Source organism: Muscardinus avellanarius (genome assembly GCF_963383645.1).
Source record: "Muscardinus avellanarius genome assembly, chromosome: 1".
Lineage (NCBI taxonomy): Eukaryota > Metazoa > Chordata > Mammalia > Rodentia > Gliridae > Muscardinus > Muscardinus avellanarius.
Window position 1 is genome coordinate 100,082,966 of NC_137786.1, and position 9,713 is coordinate 100,092,678.

Below are 9,713 nucleotides of genomic sequence, written 5' to 3' on the forward strand. Positions count from 1 at the left end.
ACAACCCTGTTTCAAAATAAGGAATACAACAACAAGCCCAGGAACATGCTTATAACTCCAGCATCCAGGAGGCTGGTACCCGAGGATCTCGGTTCTCCGACAGCCTCAGCTACTTAGCGAAGTCTGGTATGGAAGCAGAAGAGTTCATTTTGTCTCCCCTGACATTTAGGAGTAACTAAATCCTCTTAAGCCCCCCCCCTCGTGTTTTAAGCTTCTAATTTAAAGTTTAACCTGTACCTCTAGGAATGATCTACCTAATTACAACTGGGGGGCCCTTCCCCAACAAGTCCTCTACCCTCTGACCTTGCGTGGAGCCTAGGCCTCACCCAGCACCTGACCACCTAGATAGGCTAACTTGCGAATCTCCGCTGCTGTAAACCCGTGTGCTTATCTCTTATAAGCCCCTAACCCCGGTCAGTTGGGGCACCCCCTACTCTGATTTCTAGATTGAGACCTCCACCGCTGGCCAGCTAATAAAGGCTTCAATTGGCACATTCCCTTGGACTCTCCAGTCTCTCATTCCTCGCTAACTCTGCATATAAGGCCCCAGCGAGATGGTGGTGGTCTAATCCCTGGATTTTAAGCATCTTCATTCTCCTAATAATTGTTTTTTTGTCTAGGTCTAAACGCAACAGGAGTGAGAGACTGAACACTTTCACTTTATTACCTTTCTGCATGTTCCTTCTTTATTTTCATTTCTTGTTATTCCTAAAGATGGGTAGGGGAAGCCGGTGTGGTGGCGCACGCTTGTAATTCGAGCATTGGGAGGCTGAGACAGGAGGATCAGAGTAGAGGGGTGCCCCAACTGAGGGCAACTGATATCTGAGACGTTGTCTCAGAGCTATATTGCTGCAATCCTCCAGATTCCAATGCCAAGGACTAAGAGGCAAGTAAGAGAGTTTTGGGGGGCAGTAGGCTATTGCTAGCTGTGGGCTTTGGGTTTTGCTAAAGTTGCAAGACCATTATATACCAGTCTAGGAGGAGATGGACCCCTAAAATGGTCAGGAGCCAAACAGGGAGCCTTCAAGATCTTATAAAAGGCCTTAGCCTCTGCCCCTGCCCTGGTGCTACCTGACATCATTGAGCTGTCCCACCTGTTCGTGGATGAAGTCTGAAGCATTGCAAAGATAGTCCTTGTTCAGACCCCGGGCCCTTGAAAGCGACCAGTGGCTTATCTGTCCAAAAGACCGGATTCTGTAGCAAGAGGCTGGCCTGCCTGCGAGCTGTGGCCACCACTGCCATGTTAGTAAAGGAGGCAAATAAATTAACGCTGGGCCAAGAATTGCCGCTTACCATCCCTCATTACGTTGAGACCCTCCTGAGAGGAAGCCCAGAGTGGTAGATGTCTAATGCACGGGTAACCTGTTGCCAGGCACTTCTTCTGGATTAGCCCTGAATACGCTTTTGCCAAACGGCAGTCCTTAGCCCAGCAAGCCTCTTGCCAGATTGTAGTCGACCCCAAAAGTTATAAAAATAAAAGGCTGAAATTTCCCCCGTCCTCTGTGTTGCAGGAGAGTGTTCCCACAGCTAGATTTTACAGACAAAGAAAACGACGAAGTTCTCTCTTTAATCAGCCGGTTGTCCAGGCAATTAATTCCAGCTTTCCAGTCCCTGGCCCCGTAGACAGTTCAACCTTCAGCCAGGCCTGTGTTATAAAAACCAGAAAAGTGTTTAAATTAAGTTGTCTTTTCCCTCTTATCAGGCGAACGCTCTGTTTACACTGGGAAGGGATTCCCCGCTGGTCCCATCTTTTGGTTGCCTGGTGGAAGAGGCTGACCCCACTGACTTTGAAGGCACTCTTTTTTCTCTGCTAAGCATAAGCCCCCTAGACTGGGGGAGGGAGCAGAAAACTCCTAAGCCTAAACTCTTAACTAAAAATATAACTACAGGTAAGTGACTTGCAGGAGGACAGGTATCCAGGCAACTGCATATAAAAGACAGGTATGTCAGTAACTTGCTCAGAAATTTCCCCTCATTGCCCTCTCCATATCCAACTTCAATCACTGTCACATTTCAGCTTCTGCAAGCCCACCTACCTGCTTCTGCCCTTAATCACAAATCTATAAAATGGGAGCTCATATCAAACTGGGATCTTTCAGGAACTATTCTAATCTCGGCCGATCAGTGTAATAAGCTTCCTCTTTTCCACCCTAACTGGTGTTGGGTCAGTCATTTCAGAGAATTTCTACAACAAGATGACCCCAAAACCCCTCTACATGACTGTGTTGAGGTGACTGATGTGGTCTGGTCCACCTGTCCAGACCTAACTGATGTCCCTCTACCAGCAGCAGATGAAGTACTCTGTACTGATGGAAGCAGCTTTGTCCAAAACGGTATTAGGTACACAGAGGCTACAGTAGTCACAGAGCAGGCCCCGTCCCTCAGCAGGGGAACCTCAGAAGGCCAAGCTCGTCGCCCTGACTCAGGCACTATGCTGGGGTAGGGAGAAGGCTATCACAATATACACCGACAGCCAATATGTTTTTGCCACTGCTCATGTACATGGGGTATTAAACCAGGAAAGGGGGCTCCTCACTTCAACGGGGAAGGAAATAAAGAACAGAGGAGAGATCCTAGCCTTACTAGAGGTCATCTGGTTGCCAAGAAAGATAGTCATTGTACACTGTAAAGGTCATCAAAGAGGAGACTCTCCTGAGACCAGGGGCAGTAGGGCAGCTGCCAGAAGGCCCAGGAAGTGGCCCTAGAACCAGTGGAACACTTGTCCATATTGGTTATGTATTCTGGGCTGGAACTGCCATAGAAACCGACATACACAACTGAGGAAAAGGACTGGGCAAAGAAGGAAGGCACTATTGTAGGAAAAATGGGATGGTGAATATTACCAGATGGGAGGCCCATCCTCTCCACAGCTTTAGGAAGCAAACTGATATCTCAACTTCACCAGACCACCCAAAAGGGGGCAACCAAGCTCTGCGAACTCCTCAGATCCAGGTACTACCTCCCAAAGCCAGACAAAATTGTAAAAGATCTGGTGTCACGATGCCAAGCTTATGCACAGGTAAATCCAAAAGGACGAAGGAGACCCCCAGAAGGCGTATGAGTTTGAGGTAACACACCATGGGAACACTGGGAGCTGGATTTCATGAAGGTAAAGCCCCCTAATTTTGGATACAGGTACTTCCTGGTATTTGTGGACACGTTTTCTGGGTGGGTGCAAGCATACCCTACCAGAACAGAGACTGCCTCATTTGTCGCATAGAAACTGCTACAAGAAATAGTTCCTGAGCCAGGCGTGGTGGTGCACACTTGTAATCCCAGTACTTGGGAGGCTGAGACAGGAGGATCGAGGACAGCCTCGGCTACTTAGTGAGGCTCTTGGCAACTCAGTGAGATCTGTTTCAAAATAAAGAATAAAAAAATAGGGCTGGGGGTGTCACTCAGAGGTAGAGTGCCCCTGGGTTTCACCACTAGTGCTAATAATAATAATAATAATAATAATAATAATAATAAATAATTAATAAATTATAGATTCAGGTCACCCTTCTCGGTGGGGTCTGACAATGCCCCAGCCTCCACAACCAATATCTCTCAAAATTTGACAAAGGCTTTGAGTATTAATTGTAAGCTGCATTGTGCATACAGACCTCAGAGTTCAGGACAGGTAGAGAGGATGACTAGGACTCTAAAAGAGACTCTAAACTGATCTTCAGAACTGGTGAGAGTTGGCCACCCTTCTTCAGGTGCCCTCCTACAGGTGTGATGTACACCATATCAGGAGGATTTTACCCCTTGCAAAATAACGTCTAGTCGACCCCTACACTCCTCCCTAAGTTACATGACACACCTCGGGTTGAAATGACTAACCATTTCCTTCTCAGGTTATTATAGGCACTCCAGAAAACAAAGAAAGCCATCCACCAGACCATGAGAGGCTCCTACTCATTCACTGCTGGAGAGCCAGTACACTCCTTCCATCCCGGAGACCTGCTGTAGATAAAACGAACACCTGCCCAGACCTTAGAGCCAACCTGAAAAAGCCCATCATCCTCACCACCCCCACGGCTACAAAAATTGTGAGGATTTTGTCTTGGATCCACCACACCCACTTAAAGGTGGACTCCGAAGAAAACGAAATATGGAAAGTGGCACTATCTGCAGACTAACTAAAAGTAAGACATAAAATGGTAAGCTTTTCTTTCCTTATTGGTGTCATGTATGAGGTTAAGTGCTGGAACCCATGTCAATCTTGTCTTAGTGCATGTTCCCCAACCCTGTTTGAGTTTGTTTCTCAAGAAGGCTACTACCAAAAAGTCTTTTGCAAAGCTGGTTGTAATCCTAGTACTTGGGAGGCTGAGACAGGAGGATCACAGGTTCGTGGCCAGCCTCAGCTACTTAGTGAGGCTCTCTGCAACTTAGTGAGACCCTGTTTCAAAATAAAGAATAAAAAAATCTACCCTTCTCTCCCAAGAGGAGAAATATTCATACCCCCTCAGCAGCTCCCTGTTTCTGAATTCTCAGCCCTGGTATAGAAGGGGTAGGCAGTATAAATTCCAAACTGTGTAAAACAAATCTGTCTTTACCTGTTCCTGGTCAACCTTTATGTTCCCCCCATAAATGGTACAATCCTCCTGTGTGGGAACGCTGCCTGTAGTGTACGCCCAGCCACCTGGACAGGATTGTGTACTTCAGCCCTACTACTCCCAAAATTAGAAATCATACCAAACTACCAAACTTCCAGTCCCTGTTGACAAAAAAAATCATTCCCCGCACTACAAGGGCCGTCCAGTTCAGTGCTCTGTTACTGGGCCTATGCATGGCTAGTGGGATGGGTACAGGATAGCGGGAGTAGGGATATCCTCACCTCTATAAAATATTACCAAACCAAATGATTGACTATGTGCAGCAAACAGCCGGGACAATGTTAGCTCTCCAGACTCAGATTGTTTGGGCAGAAGTGGCGCTGCAGAACCAGAGGGGATTAGACCTACTCACTGCTGACTGAAGAAGAGGGAACTTGCTTATTCCTAGATGAAGAACGTTGCTTCTGTGCTAACAAGTGTGGATCAGTACATAAGAAAAGTAAACCATTACAAGAAAGTCTCAAAAAAAGAAAAGTAAAGAACCATCTGAACTTTTTACGGACGGGCCTGTGCGGCTGCTCCCACACCTGCTGCCCTTCCGGGGCCCGCGCTAATGACCTGCTTGGTGGCTCTGTGGCCTTTGTCTCTCTGTCTAACCAGCTACATACAAAACAAATACAGGCATCAAGTTACTTGTACTACAGAACCAGATCCCCTTCCTACCTCTAGACACAGAAGAAATTCAACAATGATTTGTTAAAGTAACAAAAAGCAGTGAGGAAGGTTGGTGGCAAAGGAAAACCCCCCTTGATCCATTACGCGCTTCTGTTACACAGATCGGAACCGTACATTCCGGGGACTGTTGACTCAAATTCTATGTTCCATAGCAAACATAGAATATCTGAATACACGACAGCATGCAAAAATAACCCTGCATAGTTCCTCTTCTGTAAACAGTTTGCTTGCTTTGATCAGTAACCCTATAAAGGCTGTTGAGGTTGGTGTTCGGGGCAGTAGCATTCTTCTGACTGCTGCTTGCCCACGGGCCAGTGAATAAGCTACCTTCTTGGCATTTTTGAGTCTGGTGTGTCTCTGTGGGTTGTCTCGCAACAGTAGAATGCCCCTGGTTCAATCCCCAGTACCGCAAAATTAAGTAAGAGTATCTTAAAAATTATCAAGGAAAACAACTTGTGCTTAAACTGTGCCTGAAGACTAGAAGATACCAGTTACAACTCGATTCTGTGACCAGTTTCAGATGTTTTTTAAAACTTGAGATGAAACCCAAGGGTATTCTATTTGTTTATTCATTCATTCATTTATTTATTTTGTGGAACTGGAGATTGAACCCAGAGGCATTCTTCCTCCAAGTTACACCCCCTGAGTCCAGTTTTATTTTGTGTTTTGAAAGAGGGTCTCACTAACTTGCCAAGGCTGGCTTCCAACCTATGACCCTTTTGTCTCAGCTTCCCAAGTAACTGGAATTACAAGCTTGCACCTCCACGCCCAGTTAATTTCTTTAATTAAAATTCTGAAACTCTGCAATTTAGTGAGCACTGTTTTCAAATAAAGAATAAAATATAAGTTGGGCATGGTGGCGCATGCTTGTGATCCCAGCATTTGGGAAGCTGAGACAGAAGGATCACAGTTCGAGGACAGCCTCAACTACTTAGTGAGGCCCTTTGCAACTCAGTGAGACCCTGTTCCAAGATAAAGAATAAAAAATAGGGCTGAGGGTGTAGCTCAGAGGTAGAATGCCCCTGGGTTCCATCCCCAGTACCACACACACACACAAAAGAATAAAAAATAAGGCTGGCAGTGTAGCTCAGAGGTAGAATGCCCCTGGATTCAATCTCTAGTACTGCAAAACAAACAAACAAACAAACAAACAAACAAACCATGTTTCAAAATTAAAAATAGCCGGGCGTGGTGGTGTACACTTGTAATCCCAGTTCTTAGGAGGATTGCAGTCCTTCACAACTTAGTGAGACCCTGTCTCAAAATAAAGAATAAAAAATAGGGCTGGGGATGTAGTTTGGATGTAGTATGCCCCTGGGTTCAGTCACAAATAAATTTTTGAAAATCTGAAACTGAGCTGGGCATGATGGTACATTCCTGTAATCCCAGTACTTGGGAGGCTGAGATAGGAGGATCAAAGGATCACAGGTTCAAAGTCAGCCTCAGCAACTTAGTGAGGGTGTCCGCAACTTAGCATGACCCTGTATGCAAATAAAAAATAAAATAGGACTGGGGTATAGCTTAGAGATAGAATACTTCTGGGTTCAATCCCTAGCACCCCCTCTGCACAAAAGCCACAGATATTTATACAAGTCTGGTGTGAAATAGGTATCTAAAGGGTGTGTGAGACCACTGCTGTGTAGGTCTATTTGACTTTCCTTTGGTTTGTCTAGGTGCCTCGAAAATACTCCTCATGACCACAAGAGGGATGTGGTACTGCTAGACACTGAGAACAAAAACCCGAGACAATTTTTTTTTTTATTTTTTTTGCGGGTCTGGGGATGGAACCCAGGGGCATTTGACCTCCGAACTACACCCCCTACCCTATTTTTATTCTTTATTATGAAACAGGGTCTCACTTAGTTGCAGAGGGCCTCACTAAGTAGCTGAGGCTGTGCGTGAACCATGATCCTCCGGTTTCAACCTCCCGAATGCTGGGATTACAAACGTGCGCCACCACGCCCGGGTACAATTTTGTATTAGGGATTGAACCCAGGTACATGCTACCTCCAAGGTAACCCCTTGGCCAATTTATTTATTTATTTATTTATTTATTTATTTAGGCACTGGGGATTGAACCTAGAAGCATTTTACCTCTGAGCTAAACTCTCAGCCCGACTTTATTTCCTATTTGGAAACAGGTTTGCACTAAGTTTGGGAGGGCCTCACTAAGTTGTTGAGACTGGCTTTTTTTTTTTTTTGTGGTACTGGGGGTGGAACCCAGAGGCTTTCTACCTCCGGGTTATACTCCCAGAACTATTTTATACTTATTTGGAAACAGGGTCTCACTAAGTTGCTGAGAGCCTCACTCAGTAGCTGAGGCTGGCTTTGAACCTGTGTGATCCTCCTGTCTCAGCCTCCCAAGCGCGGGGATTACAAGCGTGCGCCACCACGCCTGGCTGTTGCCACCACGCCTGGCTGTTGAGGCTGGCTTTGAATCTGCGCTCCTTCTGTCTCAGCAGTCTCCCAGTATTACAAGTATGCGCCACCATGCCCAGCAGGTGGCTGACCAATATCTCTGCATATTATTTTTTCTGTGTGTGTGTATGTATATGTTTTACTGGAGACTGAACCCAGAGGCATTCTACCTTCAGACTACATCCCAGCCCTATTTTATTTTTTATTTGTAAACAAGGTCTTGCTAAATTGCTGACACTGGCTTTGAACCTGCAATCCTCCTGTCTCAACCTTCCAAGTAATGGATTACCGGCATATGCCTTGGGAGGCTGAGACAGGACTGCAGATTCAAGGGGAACCTGAGCAAGAAGCGACTTTTCACCACCTAATGAGACCTGTTTCTTCTTCTTTTTTTTTTTTTTTTGGTGGTACTGGGGTTCCTGGAAGCTCTTCTACCTCCAGGCTACACTCCCAGACCTATTTTTACATTTTTATTTGGAAACAGGGTCTCCTAAACCAGCGTGCGTGGCTGGCTTCGAACCTGCGCGATCCTCCTGCCTCTGCATCCAAGCGCGGGGATTACAAGCGTGCGCCACCACGCCCAGTTAATGAGACCTGTTTCAAAAACAATAAATAAAAAGAGCTGGGGATATTCCTATACCTACATATAGTGTGTGTATATATATATATCTATATATATATACACACACATACATACATACATATACATACACACAGTTTGTTTGTTTATTTATTTATTTATTTATTTATTTTGCAGTGGTGCCAGGGATTGAACCCAGGGCCATCACCTGACATCAGCTTATATTTTTAATAATATTCTGGGAACCAGGCATGGTGGTACACACTTATAACTCCAGTCCTTCCTTGGGAGGCTGAGACAGGAGGATCAGAAGTTCATGGCCAGCCTCAGCTACTTAGTGAGGCCCTCTTTCAAAATAAAGAATGAGAAATAGGGCTGGGGCTGTAGCTTGGAGGTAGAATGCCCCTGGATTCAATCTCTAGTACCACAAAAAATAAAAATAAAAAATTAAGCTACAGTAGGGGCTTTAGCCTAGCATGGGCAAGGCTCTGGGTTGAATCCTCAGCAACATCTCTCACCCCACCCCTGAAAAAAAGAAAAAGTAATATTCTAACAGGTAGATTTTTATTTTAGCAAATTTGATGACAGGCAACTAGTTTCAACTTTTAAGCATTTGACACACAGCCATTAATAGGAATTATCATTAGCATAGTAATCAGTAGCAGTTGTGAGGCAGGGCAGAGGACCTGGGAACAGAAAAGATTAAAGCAGCCATCTGCAACTCCTCTTCTGTGAGTTTGGGGGAGGTAAGTGGGAAGGTAAGGGACTGGTGGGTGCTAGGAAACAGGGCCCTGACCAACCCACAGATAATCATTCAAATTAAGGATCAAAATTGTGCAAAATTCGCCGGGCGTGGTGGCGCTCGCTTGTAATCCCCGCGCTTGGGAGGCGGAGACAGGAGGATTGAGCAGGTTTGAAGCCAGCCGCGCTGGCATAAGAGACCCTGTTTCAAAAATATAAAATAGGTCTGGGAGTGTAGCCTGGAGGTAGAAGGGCTTCCAGGAACCCCAGTACCACCCAAAAAAAAAAAAAAATTGTGCAAAATTCGAGCCGGGCGTAGTAGTGCACGCTTGTAATCCTAGCATTTGGGAGGTTGGGATAGGAGGATCACCGCAGTTTGCGGACAGCCTCAGCTACTTAGTGAGGCCCTTCGCAATTCAGTGAGACCCTGTTTCAAAATAAAATAAAGAATTAACAAAATAGGGCTGGGCATGTAGCTCGGAGGTAGAATGGTACTGGGGATTGAACCCGAGGGCTTTCTACCTCTAGGTTACGCTCCCAGAGCTATTTTATTTTATTTTATTTTATTTTATTTTATTTTATTGGAAATAAGGTCTCACTAAGTTGCTGAGAGCCTCACTACGTAGCTGAGGCTGGTTCCGAACCTGTGTGACCCTCCTGTCTCAGCCTCCCAGGTACTGGGATTACAGGTGTGTGCC